General features: G+C 45.1%; 2 long non-coding RNA genes and 1 pseudogene across 3 annotated transcripts; 1 reads left to right on the top strand and 2 right to left on the bottom strand.

The window, feature by feature from the left end:
- The first annotated feature begins 8,277 nt into the window (after positions 1 to 8,277).
- On the top strand, positions 8,278 to 14,306 carry LOC128565673 (uncharacterized). The gene is made up of 3 exons (XR_008374309.1): positions 8,278 to 9,542; positions 12,288 to 12,469; positions 13,167 to 14,306. It is a non-coding gene; the product is annotated as an uncharacterized LOC128565673 (long non-coding RNA).
- On the bottom strand, positions 9,521 to 11,284 carry LOC128565672 (uncharacterized). Its single transcript, XR_008374308.1, has 3 exons — positions 10,768 to 11,284; positions 10,557 to 10,614; positions 9,521 to 9,592 (listed from the first exon to the last, which is right to left on the bottom strand). It is a non-coding gene; the product is annotated as an uncharacterized LOC128565672 (long non-coding RNA).
- Positions 14,307 to 18,541: 4,235 nt separating the features above from the next.
- Positions 18,542 to 19,298, bottom strand: LOC128565664 (prohibitin 1-like; annotated as a pseudogene). Its single transcript, XR_008374307.1, has one exon. The product of XR_008374307.1 is annotated as a prohibitin 1-like (transcript).
- Positions 19,299 to 19,616: the final 318 nt, after the last annotated feature.

Raw genomic sequence — 19,616 nt, 5'->3', positions numbered from 1 at the left:
TCTAATATGAGATGACCATGAATACATGACAGTTTCCATCCTGCCCCCATACATTGTTGAACACGTAACTACAGAGCTTCTCCTATGAGCTGAGCCCTGAGCTCCTTACCACAGATTCAGTTGTAGGAACAAGTTCCACCAGCTGCTTTTTTCTTGTGTACTTTTCTTTCCAAAGAAAATCAATCAGAGATGTCAGAAAGTGGTAATTGCTGCAAAGAACACGAACCATCCACACAACCAGATGCTGTCGTAGATGGGCCACCCCTCAGCCTGTGGATGAGGTGCCATGTTACCTGTGGCTTGATGAGTAGACGGCCATATCCAGGGAAAGATCCTGGAACAGTGTTCTGGGTAGAGGGAACAGCAAGTGCAGAGTCCTGTCAGTAAATGGCACTTGCCCAGGAAAATAGAAAAAGCAGCGACTTGCCTTCTGGGGATAAAACCTCACATGACAGAAAACCCGTCCCGGTGTAATCAGGGAAGAGGTAAAGGTGACAAAAGAAAGAAAAACAAAGTTGGCTCAGGTTTATGAAAGGGAGTATGTGAGAGAGTCAGAGAGAAGAGCCTGTTACTAATTTCTAGAGAATGCAAGTTTGCTGTCTGGATTATTGGTGACATCTTTCCATCATTCAGCTGGAGTGGCAGTGACCAAGAACATACCTGATTTGGGAAGAGGACAGACAGCAGGAAGAGAGCTGTGGATCTACAGGATAACTTGCCGGTGGTTGGCCATGGCTGGCCTCCCTCATTCCAAAGGGAACAGAAGGACTTTAACAATGGAGACTGTCTCCCTGGCCAGGAGCTATGGGGGGCTCTGCCTAGTGTCCTGCCCTGATGGACCTGACCAGACACCTGCTGGCCAGAGATCCCTTCAGAGATTTCTTATTTTTTCATCTCAAAAGGACCCTCCATTAGGTACATGGTGCCCACACTAATCTCCATGTTGACCCAGAAACCTGATCATTCTCTGGTGAATCAATTAATAGTAACTCAGCCCAGAATACTCCACTTTGCACATCATGCCTTACAGGGAGAATAAAAGCAAAAAGTTCAGAATACTGTATTGCTGGTGTAACTTTTTCTCTCTAAAAAGATACTTTGCCTCAGGTTCCTGAATGCAGTAAAGAAACTGGAAGAGCCGAGGGGGCTTCAGTGCTCCGGGTGGAGTGACTGATAGTAACTGATCCCCTGCGGTGATGACATGCTACAAAGATCCATCACCCACAGGTTCTATCCAGAGTGAGGGGGGGTCTCTGTTGACATATAAAGTATGAGGGGCTCAGAGTACATTTGACTGGTGCTCAGGGCTCAGGAAGACCTTGGATGTGGGCACATTAATTTTTTGGCATTGGAAACACCTTGCCATAGTCAACATCAAGGTAACTCTGTTAGAGATCCACATTTCTCAGTGATTTGAGTATTTGTACAAAAAGCCTAAAGAAGATGTTTTCGAAGGTTAGATGGCCATCGAGTTTTCATTAATTGTAAGTTTCAGCTATGAATCTGCTATACACTTTGTTCTCCTCTCACCTACCAGGCTAGTAAAAATCAACTTCAGACGTGTCTTTGGAGGTGAAGCTCTTTCTCTAGGTCTTGGCAACATCTCAGTTTGCAGTAAGATGGCCGTTTCTAAGTCATCAAGGCCTCCCCTATGCCAGGGGCCTTCCTGGCCTTGGCCAGAGCCTGGGGCTGAGATTCCAGGGCTGTGTTACTTGGTGTTCAGTCCTTACCATTCCAGCCCCCCACATCCCACCCTGTGCCCGAAATATGTCAGAGGCCTCCAAAGACTGACCTCCCTGGGGTGCGTGTGTGGGCATGGTGACATGGGGAACAGTGAGGGAACAGTGTGACTCCTCTACAGAGACCCCCAGACAGTGAGGAACATCTCTTGGCCTCTCTTTTCTGGAAAGGGGTTGAAGAAAGGAGAGGCCACAGCAACCAAGGAAGTGGCCCTTTCCCCTCACACATGCATGGGGAGTTGGAATCAGCTTTAGGATTCTATCTCCCATTAGCTGTGTAACATGAGGACTTACGTCCACCAACTTTGGTTTTGTTTCCTATTCAGTTGAGAGAGAATGACATTTTTAGTGGAAAGCATTTCAGTCTCAACAGTGAATACTGTACAAGTGATGAATGATTAAAATAAAATTTAAAAATGTGAAGTGTTGATTATCATAAAAACTTGAATATTCTAACTTCTCAATGGAAATATTGAGCTTTATTTCTTGAAACGGAGATTCATTGAAGGTTTACTCTAAAGAAAACTGTGAAAATAAACAGAGCTTTGTTTTCTGAACATTGAGCTTTTTGGAAAGTGTAAGACGCATTGTAGGGAGAAGATACTTCAGAGGAAGAGACTCTCTGCAGAGATTGTTCATCATGTTCGTGGAGACACATGATGAGACCCTACTTAGCACAGGGCTCCTGGGAGAAGCCTGAGGGATAAAGGCAAGAGACCCTGCATGTGCCAATCCTCTCTTCTTACCAAACTCAGCCTGAGATTTTTGAACTAGAGTTCCTGAAAATTAATGATATCGACAACAAAGAAAAAGCCCAGGAGGTGACTCTCTAAGTGTCCTGGGGAACGCTTGTTTCCCAACTACTACCTCCCCAATTCACTAGACCGTTGCACCTCCACGTGGAGTGGGAGGTGCAGGAGGGAGGCTGCCTGGGCTCCACTTGCAGACAGACTGATTGATACACGTGTCCTGAGGAAAGCCTGGCATCGTTTGCTTTGAAAGATTCCCAGGCGTCTCCAAAACAGAGAGGAAAAACAAGGCTCAGGACCACTAGGGAGAGCGTTTCTCCCTCTCATGTTACATCATGGTTAACAACCTTTGACTCTCCTGGCTAGTACTGAGAACCAAGAGAGAAAGAACGTGTGTGTCTTCCAGAAAAATACACATCAAGTGCTCAGTCAATAGAAATTTCCAGTACTTGCAAGCATTATAATATCAATTGTTGCAGGAGCTCAGTGAGGGTTTGTGTCCACCAAGCTGAGTGTGCAGACTGAACTAGCAGTGAACTTCACACAGTGAGGTGCCACTGAAATGACTGTGCAGTATTGCAGGGAGGTATTCAGGGGACAGCTGAATTCAGCTTTCCGGGGCTCTTGGAGAGGTGGAGAGGAGACAAGAGCCTTAGGGATGGTAGAGTGTGGGGACACCAAGGAGCTCCCAGAGCCAGGAACCAAACACACATTTTGGTCCAGGTGGAAACCTGCACATGGCCTAAAATTGTGTTAAACTGCAGATAATTCATACTGGCCTAAGCATAGGAGCCAAACCACCATGGAGAGGGGCCACCGAGCAGGTTGACTGTGGCTCTGAAGGGACATCACGCTCCAGCTGCTGCCGCATGTGAACCCAGGCCTGGGCAGACAGGGAGGCAGGGGGTCCCCTTGCTGCAGGACCAGCAGGAAGGGCTCAGCTCCTGTTCACCCCTAAGTGTTCTTCTCACTCATCGAATCCTGAACCGGGACGCTGCAGCATAACGCGGCGTGGGTCCCCACCATGAGTTTACTGTTGTGAAGCCTGAACTTCAGGCAGTGTTTGGCAAGGGGATATTTGTTCTCCAGAACTGACACTACCCACAGCAAAAGGCCACTTCATTATGAGGCCTGAGACGGGAGGATCATGACAAGACCAGTGCGGAAGTGCAGGGTGAGGACTTTATTAAAGCCAGACGTTGAAACCTCTACATGCTGCGGGGCGGATCAGTGAAAGACGGTGGAGCCAGCATGAAATCCTTTTAATAACTCATGTGTACACTTCACCAGTATTCTCTCCTGCAATAGAAAAAGAAAGAAGAAAGGCAGGCGAGGTCAGCCATGTAGCCCCTGGAGACACACAGGCACACAGCGAGATGGAATTCTGTCACCAAGATAACAGTATTGTGCTGTTACATCCACTTCTTCCTATCTTTGAATTTACTTTTGTAGGGGAGGACTTTTTCCTAAAGATGTATCTATGGTGTTGGTTGGGTAGGGATTTGATTCTGAGTGTAGTCTCTGATTTCCTTGGCTGTATACAGCATTAGTGGTGTCTGTGATTTCCTCAGTGGGTTAGGGTGCAGTTATTATTAGGGAGGCTGTGGTGCAGTTGCGCTAGGGACTAGCACGCCAAGTAGAGGAGTGAAGCTGTGTTCAGCAAACTTGTGCTCAGTGAGAGTAGGTACCAGCCTTGGTGGGCAAGGGCAGGATGATCCTCAGGCCCCCTGCAGGAGGAGTGCTCAAGTGAGGGGCCATAGCAGCCATCTGAGGTCCCATCACTAAAGAGGGTGTTGCTGTCTTCAGTGGCTATACCCTGGGCCAACAAGGGGGAAACACATGTCCCCTTCATGCTCCAGTTCTAGAGAGGCTCTTTCCTCTCCCACCCTAACCCTGGCTGCAGGAGCCCATACTCAGCTCACAACCAACTCCCTGCAACATGTCCCCATATCAGATTCTAGCAGTGCTCATTCTTGGCATTGGGTGCTGCCACCTAGGCCCTGCTCACTTCCTAGTCCCAGCTGCAAGAGCACTCCTGGCTTGCTTCCCTATCCCATAGCAACAGCCCGAGTTTCCATAATACCCCAGCACCAGCACCACTGGGTCTAGAGACTAGTTCTCAAAATAAATGACTCTTTGCTGCAGGTGTTTGGCCCTCAGAAAGGGTGTAGAGCCCAGTGCTCCCTCTCTGCCTGAAGCAGATCTATCCTGCAGTCTTCCGGCAGCTTCCTAGGTTTACGTTTCTGGGGTTGGGAGAGTTGAGGGGTTCTCCTGTGGACAGGATTGCATGATTCCTCGGTGGGGACAAGGACTACTAGAAGTCTTTTATTTACCCCTCTCTGCAGTGGGGAGTCACCCCTGGCTCAAAGTCAACCCCAACCAGAGAAGCTACCTCTTCTCCTCCTTCCCCATTTTTGGTGTCCCCTGTCACTTCTTTGTCGAGTTCCAGTGTTCTCTCTTGGATTATGTACCGAAAGTGTGACTGTCTATACGCTACTTTGGTTCTTTTATGTGGAAGAGGGAGGCATGAAATACTTCTAGTCAGCCATGTTACCTTCTAATGTTTTATGGTAGAAAGTTGTTATTGATTTTAGATGTTTTATCTTAATATGGGCATTTATAGCTCTGAATTTCCTTCTAAGCCCTCCCTTAGCTGCATCTCACTATTTTTGATATTCTTTGCCTTCATTTCCATAAGTCTTAAGGTATTTTTCTATTTTTTAACTTTAATTCCATAAGAGATTATCAAAGTATTTTTCTAATTTCCTGTGTGATTTCTTTTTTGACCCACTGGTCATTGAGTGTGTTTTTTAATTTCCATGTATTTCTCATTTTCCCCAGTTTATTTCTGTTGTTGACTTATTGTTCATTCTGCTGGGTTTAGAGAAAACATTTTGAATGGGTTCTATTCTTTAAATTCATTAAGGATTGTTTTATGGCCTATCATATGATCTATCTTGGAAAATTTTTTTCATGCGTTGAGAAGAATGTGTATATTCCTCCATTGTTGGGTGATTATTCTACAGATGTCTGTTAGGTCTATAGTGTTGTTCAAGTCTTCTATTTCCTTTCTCTTCTGTCCAGTTTTCCTATTCATTATTGTAAGTGGGGTAATGAAGTCTGTATTATTATTGAGTTGTCTATTTCTCTTCTAGCTATTCCAGCTTTCTTGAGGTTGCCATTTGCTTATTATATTTTTTCTCATACTTTTATGTATTTTCAATACACATGTATCTGCACTGAATAAGAAGTTTGTCTCCTATACACAGTATATATTTGTATGTTTTTGTACAATCTAAATATTTCTGTCTTTTGACTGGATTATTTAATGCATTAATCTTTAACATCACTATTAATACAGTTACATTTATAGCTGACATTTTACTTTTTGTTCTCTGTGTGCCTCCTATATTTTTTTCCTCCATCCTTCCTTTGCTGCTTTCTTTTACCTGCAATATTAAATGTCTTTGAATATATCTTCATCATGTTGCTCAGTTAGCGGTTGCTGTAAGATTTACCATACACATTTTCACTATCAAAGTCAGATTTATATTTATACTAACTTAATTCAAGTGAAAAATAGAAGACTTACTCCTACATAGCTTTATTCCCTTTCCTCCTTTCTATGGTATTATTGTTATAGACATTATATGTATAAATGCTAAAAATCTAATAATACTTTGTTGTAATTATTACTATACATAATTTTATCTCTCTTAAGGAAATTGAGAGAAGGAAAGAGAGCAAGTATCTATAGTTTGTTTGTTTTTGAGACAGAGTCTCAAGCTATAGCCCTGGATAGAGTGCTGTGGCATCACAGTTCACAGCAACTTCAAACTCTTGGGATTAAGCGATTCTCTTGCCTCAGCCTCCCAAGTAGCTGTGACTACAGGCACCTGCCACAACACCTGGCTATTTTTTGCTTGCAGCCAACATTGTTGTTTGACGGGCCCAGGCTGGATTCGAACCTGCCAGCTCGGGTGTATGTGGCTGGCACCTTAGCCACTTGAGCCACAGGCACCGAGCCAATATAGTTTTTGTTATAGTAACCTCCTTTTTATCTTTTCTGTTTCTCTTCCTTTGTTCTTATGGATTTGAGTTGCCCTGTAGAGTCATTTGTTTATCCCGATACAGCCTTGTCCCAATCCACTTCCTTTGTGCTGTTATTGGCAGATATATTTCTGTATGATACAGGCTTGACAATACATCATACACATTTTGTCTTATACAATTTCCTTTTAAATCATTTAAAAGAAGAAATAAACACAAGAAATAATCCAGTCTTTTATAATTGGATAATTACCTTTTCCAGTGCTCTCTGTGTTTTCTTTTTTAACTGCTTTCAGCCTAAAGAATTTTCTTTAGCATTTTTAATACAATTCTCTCAGTTTTTCTTTTATCTGGGAATGTCCTTATTCTTCCTTCATTTTTAAAAGATAGTTTTTCTGGATAAAGTATTCTTGGATGACAGATTTTTTTCCTTGTGAGCACTTTAAATATTTTATCCCACTGCCTCTGATTCCATTGTTTCTGATGAGAAGTCAGGTGTTAATCTTCTTACAAATGATGAGTCATTTTTCTTTTGCTGTTTTTGAGATTTTTCTCCTTGTCTTTGGCTTTCAATATTTTTACTGTAATGTGCTTGTTGTATATCTCTTTGTGTTTATATATTGAGGAAACTTAGCTTTTTATTCCTTTCCTTGTTGACTCTGCACAAGCATGACACATAGTGCTCAATGACTACAGAATTAAATCTAATCAAAATTCTTGGGAACTCCTGAATTCTGATGGGTGTAGCTCTGTAATTCTGTATGCAGGGGACAAGGACATTCCATCCTCAAAGTTGCAATGGTTCATCTATCTCACTAACTACTCATTGCTTCCAGAAACTCAATAAAGACCAGAGTTCTAATTGCAACAACAACAAAAATAAACAAATGGGACTTAATTAAGCTGAAAACCTTCTACAGAGCTAAGGACACAACAAGTAAAACAAAAAGAAAGCCTTCAGAATGAAAAAATATATTTTCATGTTGTGAAGCTGACAAAGGGTTGATAACTAGAATTTACAGAATTCAAGTTAATCAACAAAAAAAAAGCAAACAAACCCATGGATCACTGGGCAAGAGACATGAAAAGAACCTCCTCTGAAAAAGACAGATGAATGACCAACAAACATATGAAAAAATGCTCATCATCCATAGTCATCAGGGAAATGTAAATCAAAACCACCCTGAGATATTACCTAACCATAGTGAGAATAGCCCACATCACAAGGTTGCAAAGCTGCAGATACTGGCATGGATGTGGAGAGAAGGAAACACTTTCACACTGTTAGTAGGACTGCAAACTAACACAGCCTCTTTGGAAAGAAGTATGGAAAATCCTCAAATAACTCAAATTAGACCTTCCATTTAACCCTGCAATCCCACTACTAGGTATCTACCCAAAATAAAAAAAAAATCAGGCTCAGTGCCCATAGCTCAGTGGTAAGGGTGCTGGTCACATACACCGGGGCTGGCAGGTTCGAACCCGGCGAGGGCCTGCTAAACAACAATGACAACTACAACAAAAAATAGCCAAGCGTTGTGGCAGGTGCCTTGTAGTCCCAACTACTTGGGAAGCTGAGGCAAGAGAATCGCTTAAACCCAAGAGTTTGAGGCTGCTGTGAGCTGTGATACCACAGCTCTCTACTGAGGGCAATATAGTGAGATTCTATCTCAAAAAAAAAAAAAAAGAAGAAGAAGAAAGAAAAGAATAAAAATCATTTTATCATGACATTTGCACTAGATTGTTTATTGCAACTCAATTTACAATCACCAAGAGATGTGGAAACAACCCAAGTGCACATCAACCAGGGAATGAATTAAGGAACTGTAGTATATGTATACGATGAAATACTATTCATCCATAAAATAATTGGAGACTTTACATCTTTTGTATTAACCTGAATAGAGTTGAAACACAGCCTTCTTAATAAAGTACCACGAGAATGGAAAAGCAAGTATATCCAATGTACTCACTACCAATATGAAGCCAGTAGATGAACTAATACACACCCACGCAAGAGAAAAACTCAATTCAATTCAAGTTGTGGGAAGGGAAAAAAGGGAGGGGGAGAGAGAGAGAGGAGGGAAGGGAGGAAACGGAACTGATGTGCTCCCACCTCATGGGCATATCATAAGGGTACATGGCACACCTCCAGGAGGTGAAACACAACTACAACAGGGACCTTACTAACAAACACAAACATTGTAACCTAATCATTTGTACCCTCATATTAATCTAAAAATTTTTTTTAAAAAGACTTTTTTTATTTTGTAGAGACAGAGTCTCACTTCATGGCCCTCGGTAGAGTGCCGTGGCCTCACACAGCTCACAGCAACCTCCAACTCCTGGGCTTAAGCGATTCTCCTGCCTCAGCCTCCCGAGTAGCTGGGACTACAGGTGCCTGCCACAACGCCCGGCTATTAAAAAGACATTTTTTAAGGAAAAAAAAAAACAAGAACAAAAAAGACCAGAATTCTGTTCTCTGCTCCACCATTTCAGGAAAGGGAAACAAAAAACAAGAGATTCCAAGGGTAATTTGCTCTCTGTGAAGGCACTGAGCCTGAGCAACTGCGAACAAAGTTAGCCAACCTTCTACTCTGCCCTCCAGGGAGACAGTGGTCATAGATCTTGTCTTTATGACCAGAGAAACCCAACAATGCTTTCAATTCCCTTAGGGCTGTACCAGGGGTAAGTGAGTGTAATTATGAAAAGAGGCTAACTTTTGCCTCCAGGTGGCCAGAGGGAGAGTGAGTAACTTGGCTCTGGGATCTCTGTGTTCCCTTCTGCTTGCCCCCCAGGGCATGCTACAAGCTATCTGCAGTGAGTCTAAGCAAGGGCTCTGTCAGGTGAGATCTAGGTAGGTGGGGCTGCCAGGAATATAAGCAGCAGGTGCCAAGAAGGCAAAATCCCTGCTTTGGCCTTTGAACACTATTCTAACCACCTTGCTCAATCATGAAGGTGACTTTGGCTTTGCTGTTGCTCTCATTGGGACTCTTCTCTTCTGGTGAGTGTCATCTATGGGCAAACATTCCCTGGAGCAAACGTAAGTGCCATCTGCAAGATAAAATACGCAGTTTTTTACTTCTAAGGAAATGGCCTTAGGTAGACTGTTGGCTTGGAAAAATAAACGTAAACTTTTCATTATTCAGTCAGTTAATAAGTTTTGAACACAGAATTTCTCATAACCAATTTAATAGCAAATAAATTTTTGAGATACCTGACTAAACTTGTCTCTTTTTTTTGAGACAGAGTCTCACTTTGTCACCCTCGGTAGAGTGTTGTGACATCACGGCTCACAGCAACCTCAAACTCTTGGGCTCCAGTGATTATCCTGCCTCAGCCTCCCGAGTAGCTGGGACCACAGGCACCCGCCATAACACCTGGCTATTTTTAGAGACGGGGTCTTGCTGTTGCTCAGGCTAGTCTTGAACCAATGAGTTCAAGCAATCCACGGGCCTCTGCCTCCCAGAGTGTCAGCTTTACAGGCATGGCCACCACACCCAGCCCCGACTAAACTTGTCTAAATACTTGTGACAAGAAAAATAATATCTGCCAGGCACGTAGCTCACACCTGTAATCCCAGCACTCTGAGAGGCAGAAGCAGGAGGATCCCTTGATCTCAGGAGCAGGAGACCAGCCTGAGCAAAAGCGAGACCTCATCTCTACTAAAAATAGAAAAATTAGCTGTGCATTGTAATGGGCAACTGTAGTCCCAGCTACTCAGCAGGCTGAGGCATGTGGGTCACTTGAACCCAGGATTTTGAGGTTGCTATGAGCTAGGCTGACACTATGGCACTCTAGCCTGAACAAAAGAGTAAGGCTCTATCTCACACACACACAAAAAAAAAAGAAAGAAGAAGTGGAAGAAAAAATAATATCGAACATTTGTTTAAGAAGATGGAAGTATGTTAAATTGAGGTGGCCAAAAGCATGGTATTTTGCCTCACACCTGCTGTAAATTTGGCCAAGTTAGCATCTATTCCATTTCAGTCCATAAAAGAAAGATGACAATACAGACATCACTGGGTTTTGAGAGGATTATTCAGCTAAGGTGGAACAAGTGTCCGGCACAGTGCCTGAAACATAAACGGTAGTGGTAGTATTAAGAATCATATGTGTATTAGTTTTCTGTCCATACTGTGACAAATTATCGCAAACATAGTGGCTTAAAAAACAACACAAATTTATTATTTACAATTATAAAGATCGTAAGTTTGACATGAATTTACCAGGTTAAGATCAAGGTGACAACAACATTCTTTCCTTTCTGCAGGCCCTAGGGAAGAATGTTTCCTTGCCTTTTTCAGCTTCTAGAGACCACTCCCTTCTTTCGCTCATGACCCTTTTCTCCACCTTCAAAGCAGAAACAACATCAGCTGAGTCCTTCTCATATGGCCATCTCTCTGATTCTCTATTTTTATTCCTTTTCTATCTTTAAAGATCCTTGTGATTATATTGGGCCTACCCAGATAATACACAATAATCTGTTTTATATTAAAGTCAGCTAACTAGCTGATCTTAAGTTTGTAACTGTAATTTCACATTGCCATGTAACATAACATACTCACAGGTTGTAGGTTAAGGACATGGAGATTTGGGGAGTAGGTCATTATTCTACCTACTAAGAAGTATCGTCTAAGTATTGTTTTAGGCTCGGCGCAGTGGTTCATGCCTGTAACCCTGCCACTCTGGGAGGCTGAGGTGGGTGGATTGCTTGAGCTTAGGATTTGAGACCAGCATGAGCAAGAGTGAGACCCTCTTAAAAAAAAAAAAATAGCCGGGTGTTGTGGCGGGCACCTGTAGTCCCAGCTACTTGGGAGGCTGAGGCAAGAGGATCCCTTGAGCTGAAGGGTTTGAGGTTGCTGTGAGCTATGACAGCACAGCACTCTACCAAGGTGCCAGAGTCTCCATAGTGAGGCTCTGTCTCAAAAAATATATAATAATGGTAATGCATAAGTGCATAAGGCTTTTCCCGTTGATTATCTAATGTGATAGTCATGATATACCTCTAAGCAAGTAAGGATTACACCCATATAACACATGAGGAATCTGAGTAAAGATAGTTAGAGGTCACAGAGCAGGTTTATAGAAAAGTCGGTGACATAATACCAGCTTCTGATCCTCAGACAAAGACACCTCTGACACATAGTGGATGCTTTCTTGGCTAGAATGACTTGTGCCTCTGAGTTCCAGATCTGACAGGGGCTATGTTTGCAATGACTCTGGGTCTGCAACAGGCTTCACCACCTTGGCCACTGTCTGCAGCATGGTGCGGTCTTCTCCCAGAAAAACTTCCACGGAGGAGGGAGTGACCGCCCCACCTGATGCCACAGGCCCAGCCAGCAGTGGCCATCAGAGAGGTGTCACAACTTCTATCCAGAAGGCTTAGTGCATTTTCAAAAGTCTCACCACAGGGATTTGGTGCTACATAATTCAAGACTTCTATTTAAAATTCATGGAAAATAAATAAAACCTAGAGAAGATGGCATATCTCAAATCAAAAATGCAGGTTGTGCTATAAAAATTGTCACATCTTCCGTTTTTATATCCAAATACATAACCTACGTCCAGCCACACACAAATATAAACCTCTTGGTGCTAAAGTGGGACCATGCTCATGCGGTGTGTGCAATGATCTGTCACTTGATTTTATTTTTTCATGTGCAAGTATATTATGAACGACTGCCTGTGTCCTACAGTATTATTGCACAACAGAAGCAGTATTGAAGTTTCTAATTCTTTCCTCCAGCACTTGCTTGCAGAGAGATGAATGAGTATTTCAAAGATTTCTTTCAGAGCTGCATTTCCAACTTCCTGAAAGTGTCCACTCCTCTGGAATTGTCTCTGCCGCTCCAGAGTATCCTGCATAAACTCAGAGCAGAGGTGGATGCCCTGCCAGCTGAGCAGATAAAGGCCCTGGTCACCCTACTGGTGAGTCCCTCTGTGCCTCTCACAGGGATGCCTTTAGTTGGCTCAGCACTGGGGGGGGTCACTTGGATGTGGGGACTGTGACTGCCCTGCACACAGATGATACACAACCAGGGCTCCAGGGACATGAATGACACACCAGCTCATTCACATGATGACTTAGATCCCCACCCCCAATGTCACTGGAGCTCAAAAGGCCTTCAAGGTGCATGGGATCATTTAGGAAAGAGGGACAAACTCCCTCACTTGGCTCCTCTTCCTCACCCTCGCCCTCACCTACCATGCCCACAGCTTCACCCCCAAAATCCGGCTCCTCTACCCTCCCACTCAATCATTCTTTATGATGGAGGAAAGCCACACCTCCTTTTCTGCAGCCGCACGTTTCCAGGACACATTTGTGCTTCTCACACCACAAAGGACATCTGTTGTTCAGAAGTGGGAACGGTTGATTCAGAGCAATGTCTGAGGTCAGAGAGACACGTTCAAATTCTGCCTCTTCCCTCCTCTGGCCTCAAGAATGTCCCTGTCACCCTGAGCCTCTCGCCCCAGTGCAATAAAGAGGGGGAATCGATATTCATCGCACGTGGGAGCCACTCTGACACGCCGATGTCCCCGGGAAGAGGCTAGATGGACCTGCGTGAGCTCCCTGTTGTGTTGTGTTCTCTGCCTGAAGCATGTTTTTCCCCTGTGTGTGTTTCAGCAAAACATCAGAAACGACTGTTAAAGGGCCAGAGGAAACGAGCCTCAGATGCCTGGAGTGTGGCGCGTATCCGTCCTCCCAACTCCCACCCACCTGGCCGGCCTGGGTGTGAACGGGTTTCTCCCCTCGTAGCCTGAAACCAAGTCCTTACCTGGACCCAGCTCATCAACTCTCAAGCCAAATGTCCACCCCTTTGCTTGGCTCCTTTCAATAAAAACAGTGCAGTTGCCATCATGGGAAAGCTACTTCTGCTGTGATAGGAGAGGGTTGGGGCTAAGGATCAGGCAGGGTGCCTTCTCTGTGGTTGAGACAATGAAAACAAAAAATGGACACAGCGTGGTAACAAAGGTAAGCTGGACCCAATGACACAAACTTCTCTACGCAGGGAATGAGACGGGTGTATGTGTTCCCGAAGGGTTTTCTCCAAACCATCACCCTGCAATGCTACCCCGAGCTTATATTTCCCTGCGCAGGATCTAAGTTATTTTCTCTCTGATAAAAAGCCATGATACCAACCTCAGTGAGTTTTCACTTTCATAGAAACACAGTTGTATTACCAATGACATAACCGTATCTGAGGGCTGACAATTAAGTTCAAGAATTCATCCTAGAACAAGTGCTACATGCCTCCCTGTTGAATACTACTGCAGTCACAGTCACCTCGGCAAAGGGACCTGCAGACCTCGGTTCACATCCCTCCCCCTTTTCTGCATCTTTTCTCTTCCCAGATCGGAAACTCCATACTGCATACGCACCTACCCTTCAAAGAAATTACGTTCTCGGTGTTTTTTTGTTCTCTTGTTTGTTTGTTTTTTTGAGCTAGAGTCTGGCTCTGTCATGTGCTGTGGCATGAGCCTAACTCACAGCAACCTCAAATTCCTGAGCTCAAGCAATCCTCCTGCCTCAGCCTCACAAGTAGCTGGGACTACAGCTCTGTGCTACAACACCTGGATAATTTTTCTATTTTTAGTATAGATGGGGTCTCTCTTACTCAGGCTGGTCTCAAACTCCTGACCCCAAGTGATCCTCCTGCCTCACTCTCCCAGAGTGCTAGGATGATAGGCGTGAGCCACCCCACCTGGCCTCCTTCACATTTCTCACCCAAGAACAGCATATGGCCCTTTGTGGCTGGCTTGTAAGGTAAGGTGAAAACACAGCACAAGTGTCACTAATACCAGCCCCTGTCACCCAAGCAGTGACCTTCACAGATCCACTTGGAAGTTCTGGTCCAGCAGCACAGAGTTGGGAACAGAGCCTGGCCATTCTCTTGGTTTCTGGTACCTGGTCCCGCCGTGAGCACCACAATTGAAAAGCTGCAGAGGCAGAGACATCCGCTCAGTCCCCCGACTGTCCCAGGGGACGAGGATCTCCAGTCTACACCCCACAGATGGGTCATTGATGGTTTCTTGGCACAGTAACGGTAGCACACCCAAGCGTGAGAGAGTGTGTCTCAAACACCTGGGCTTTGGTCATACCATCTTCTTTTTCTTTTTTTTCTTTTTTTGACACACAGTCTCACTATGTCGCCCTCAGTAGAGTGCTGTGGCATCACAGCTCACAGCAACCTCAAACTCTTGGGCTTAAGCAATTCTTTTGCCTCAGGCTCCCAAGTAGCTGGGACTACAGGAAGCCACCACAATGTCTGGCTATTTTTGTTGTTTTTGTTGCAGTTGTCATTGTTGTTTGGCAGGCCCAGGCTGGGTTTGAACCCACCAAGTCCAGTGTGTGTAGCTGGCGCCCTAGCCGCTGAGCTACAGGTGCTGAGCCAGGTCATACCATCTTCTTTTCTTCATATTCCCCCCCTTGAATTTCCTTCTACCTCTTCCAAGTAAATTGGATCCCTTCAAAGAACGATCTAAGGCACCTTCTTATCAACGAAGTCCTCCCACCTCAACACAGTCCTGAATTCCCATATCTTCTGGTCTAGAGATTCTTTACCAGGAAGTTTTGGGAGAGGCAGCCTGTTCCCCTTAGAATATGGAAAGTAGAGGAGCCAGTGTGGAGAGACCAACACAGAGCTGGAGCTAAAAGCACAGACTCAGGCCTCAAGGGCTCTTGATCCCTAACCCCTGCTGTGTCAGCTCCAGCAAGTTACCCGACCTGTCTAATCTTGGTTTCCTCATTTGTAAAATGGAGAAAGTAATAGCTACTGCAGGCAGTTGTTGTAAAGATCAAATGAGAGGATGCTTGAAACCACCCATCACAGTTCCTGGCCCTTAGGAAACAGTGAATGTTGGCCATTCTCATAATTATGGCTGCAATTAGCCCTCTTTTCCCCATCCTTTTCAGGTGTTTAATGGGACCTGTGCATAATGGATGCCTCCGATGGGAACATGTGGCCCATGAGAACCCTGTGGAGTCAGAACAAAGAACCACTGCGCTTGCCAATTCGGCCCCACCTCATTCATGTGAGTACATACACCTGCCACCCAAACTAGACTGAAAATCTCTTGAAGAAATGCCATATTCCTTTTGTGTCCTCCACAACGTCTACAGACCCCAGGTAGATAAATGCTTGCTGATGAACTGTTGGCAGTTGTATGTTGGAAAGTAATTAACATGAACAGTAGCCTACCATCATTAGAAAGCAGGGGCCAACGTGGAAATTTATTCACTGCCTACTCCACTCATTCATTCAGTGAAAAATACCTCCCTGCTTGTAAATCAGAACTCCTAATTATTAAGATTTATGTTCCCTATGCACCTCCAGGCAGTTTGACTTCGCTCACTCTTAAGGAAATGCTCATATTATACAAAACAATTATTTTCGAAGCCTGAAGGACACCATAAGATCTTTGGGTAATAAAAAAGTAGGAAAAACAGGACAGAGGTAAAGGCACAAGTGTGACTTTTGTTTCTATTGTCTTTCCGATAAAGGGCTTGTAACTGCCACAATATTGAAGCTATGGATGGTGACCTTACTTTTCATGCAACTACTTTTCTGCCTATTTACATTCAACGGTCACTGAACATTCACCATGGACCAGGTCCTACCTTGAACTCTGAAGCTATAACAATGAAGAAGACAAATAAGGCCCCCTCCTCGTGAAGTCTGCAGTCTGAAGGCCTTTCTGTGTGCAGGTCCTTGAGTCCTTCAAAGATGTGGTCCATTAATCTTGGGATTAGCACTTTGAGACATTCTGTGTGGTCATGTTTAGAAAGACAGCTCTCCGAAGATAAACTCTGGGCCAGGTCCTTGGTTTAGTGCCCTTAACACGCCACATGCAGAGTCATCCCCTGCAGTATGGAGTTTCCAATCTGGGAAGAGAAAGGACGCAAAAGAGGTGGATGGGATGTGAACAAAGGTCTGTGTGTCCACAATGAGACGTATACCAGACAGTGGAGGTAAAGTGAAAGAAATGTCAAAATGAATACACCTTTTGGAGGTGAACCAAAATCTCTTCTGCCCTGAACCAGGCACAGAGCTAGCAACACACAGGGGAAAGAAAGTGGACTCCAATTATGCAATTACTCATCACAGCTGGGAAATGTTCTACAAAGAAGTATGGGCAGGCTCGGCCACATACACCAGAGCTGGTGGGTTGGAATCCAGCCGGGGCCTGCTAAACAACAATGTCAACTACAACCAAAAAATAGCCAGGCATTGTGGTGGGTGCCTGTAGTCCCAGCTACTTTGGAGGCTGAGGCAAGAGAATCGCTTAAGCCCAAGAGTTTGAGGTTCTATGAGCTGTGACACCACAGCACTCTACTGAAGGTGACAAAGTGAGACTCTGTCTCCAAAAAAAAAAAAAAAAAAAAAACTATGGGTGGTACAAACGTATCTAACAGGGACCTACCCTGTCCTGAAAGGATTGCTACATCCTCAGCAAGTAACCTAAACTTGAAAGATGAAGTAAAGTGAACATGGTGATAGAAACGGACATGGGGTGGGTGAGGAAAAGTCCGGGATTCTGCCTTAGCAACTGGGAACACAGTGGTGCCATTTATGAGATGCAGAATCCAAAAGACAGAGAAAGTTTAGAGGAACTGATAATAAATCCAGCCTGGGATGTGCTGAGCTTGAGATGCCTAAAGAACACTCAAGTAGCCAGAGTGATCATTTAAATTGTTCCTCACTTAGAACCTTCTAGTGGCTTCTGAATGCCTTTAGAATAGAACCCAAGCTTTGGGGGTGTGGCCCTTGCCAACCTCATTTCATATTTCTCTTCTCACTTCCTGCCCCAAACCACAGTAACCTTCTCTCTCGAGCACACCACACCTGCTCCTCCTTGTCTACACAGACCTACCCCCAGGATTTGCACAAATGATTCTTATTCATGTTTAAGCTTAAATATTCTCTCCTCAGAAACTTTTCCTAACTTCAGAACTTATTCATAACCCATCACCCTGTTTTATTTTCTTCAGATGCCTTTTTGCCCTCAGAAACCATCAGGTACACTCATCTGGTTCACGTTTGTCTCCTTACCCTAATTTCACCCAAAGGGTGAGATGCACATGGGTGGGGAGCAACCTTGTCTCGTTCAGGGCTGTATTATCAGTATTCAAAACACAGCTTGGCATGTAACAGAAGTTCCACACCCATTGAAGGAGTGGATGAAACATCAAGAAACCATTTATGTATCTATGGATAAAAGGCCTGAACTACAGGTAACTATTTGGGAGTTCTCAGTGTACTGATAACTACTGAAAGCACGGAAGTAGATGAAACATTCGAGGGAGAAAGATTAAAGTGGGGGGAAGAGCCCTGAAAGTCATCACACAGGTCGGGTGGGCTCCTAAAGGAACCCAGGAAGGAAGATCTGAAGAAGGAGCTAGGAGGAGAACTAGGTGAGATCACAGTAGGCAAGGAGAGGGGCTTGGAGGGCAGGGGCAGCGCTTCACATGCCCAATAACCCACCGCCCCCTTCTGGAGCCGGGTCAGTCAGCGCACCTTCCGAGAACCAGGGGAGCCCGCTCCTGCCCACAGGTGAGGACTGGGTTATACAATCAGCCCGGCTCGGGCAAAAAATGTGCGGCAGGATCACTGCAAGTATTTTACAATTGCCTGGAATTGGAAACAATATAAATAACCACCGATAGCTATGCATGCGCTGACCTAGAATGGCGTCCAAGATACGTTATCGAGAGAGAAGAGGAATACGGGTCACGCAGGGAGAGGAGCCGGCGCGAGCCTGTTTATGTTTAAGAAGGGCGGCCGCAGACAGAGAAGGCTCCCTCCAGCGGCCAATTTGTAATCGCAAATCCTCCGCCAGCCGATCCTTGGGGAAACATCGCCGACTTGTGGCCAGAGCGCTGTCACTGCACCCCGTGCCTCTTGATTGTAGGTGAATTGGCAGGCGGAGGCTGCCGCGGGGGAACACGTGTTTCTTTTTTCTTTTTTTTTTTTTAGAGATCTGAAGTGATTTTAGTTTTATTTCCTTCACTTTAAGCCAATCATGAGATTTCACAGTGATTTCTGGGTGGGGCAGAAGGGAGGTGGTGTTCATCATCATCAGGGCTGTGGCCCAGTTGGCCTGAGGAGTACAGGCAGGGCAGGCCCTCACTGGGGCAGCTGGAGGAGCACAGGCTGCCCCGCTGGCAGGTAGGTGATGTTCCGAGAACGCCACAGCTGGAATGCAATGTCCTCTGCAGCCTCCAGCTTGCGGAGCTCAATCAGGCCATCACCCGCCGTGGCCAGTGAGTTGGCAATCAGCTCTGCTGCCTTGGAGTCGCCCTCAGCAGAGATGATGGCTGCCTTTTTCTGCTGCTCAGCCTTTTCCACCACAAATCTGGCCCTCTCTGCTTCCTGCTGAGCCACCTGTTAGGCTTCCACCGCTTCTGTGAACTCCTTCCCGAAGTCAGATGCATCAAGGAAACATCCTCCAGGATGAGCCCAAAGGTTGCTGCTCGCTCCGTAAGGTCATCGCTCACCTGCCTGGAGGTGAGTTCTCTGGGTGATTAGCTCTCCAGCATCAAAGCCAGCCACCACCGACTTGAGGATCTCTGTAGTAATAGACACGCTCATCACAGTCCTCTCCAATGCTGGTGAAGATTCGAGGAAGCTGGCTCACCACAGGCCGGAAGAGGATGTGCAGCGTGATGTTGTCATTCTGTCAATCTTTGCTACTAGTGATGACTGGCACGTTACATGGTCAAAAGAGGCAGTCAAAGATAATTGGTTTCTGTACCCATGGGATGAGAAAGTGAGTCCCTTCCCCTACCACAATATCCTGCACTCCACGGAATCGGTCAAAAATGACAGCTCTGTGTCCAGCATCCACATATACAAAGCAGAGTTCATCACGCCTCCTGCAACGGCTAAGGCCAGGCCGAACTTGCCGATGAACTCAAACACTTTTGACAGCCATGTTTCCTTCTGTTGGACCCACTCACACCGGCTTCCACTCTGACCTCCACATGAATTCCCCCGGAACACGTGTTTCGTAAGAGAGAATGATGCTCTGTTGGCAAATTCCCAAAGGACAGTTTCGTTTATCCCATAAGAAATAG

The sequence above is a fragment of the Nycticebus coucang genome, chromosome 14 (assembly GCF_027406575.1).
Source record: "Nycticebus coucang isolate mNycCou1 chromosome 14, mNycCou1.pri, whole genome shotgun sequence".
Taxonomy (NCBI): domain Eukaryota; kingdom Metazoa; phylum Chordata; class Mammalia; order Primates; family Lorisidae; genus Nycticebus; species Nycticebus coucang.
The sequence above is the reverse complement of the archived record's forward strand: the minus strand, read 5'-3'. Positions and strand labels throughout refer to the sequence as shown.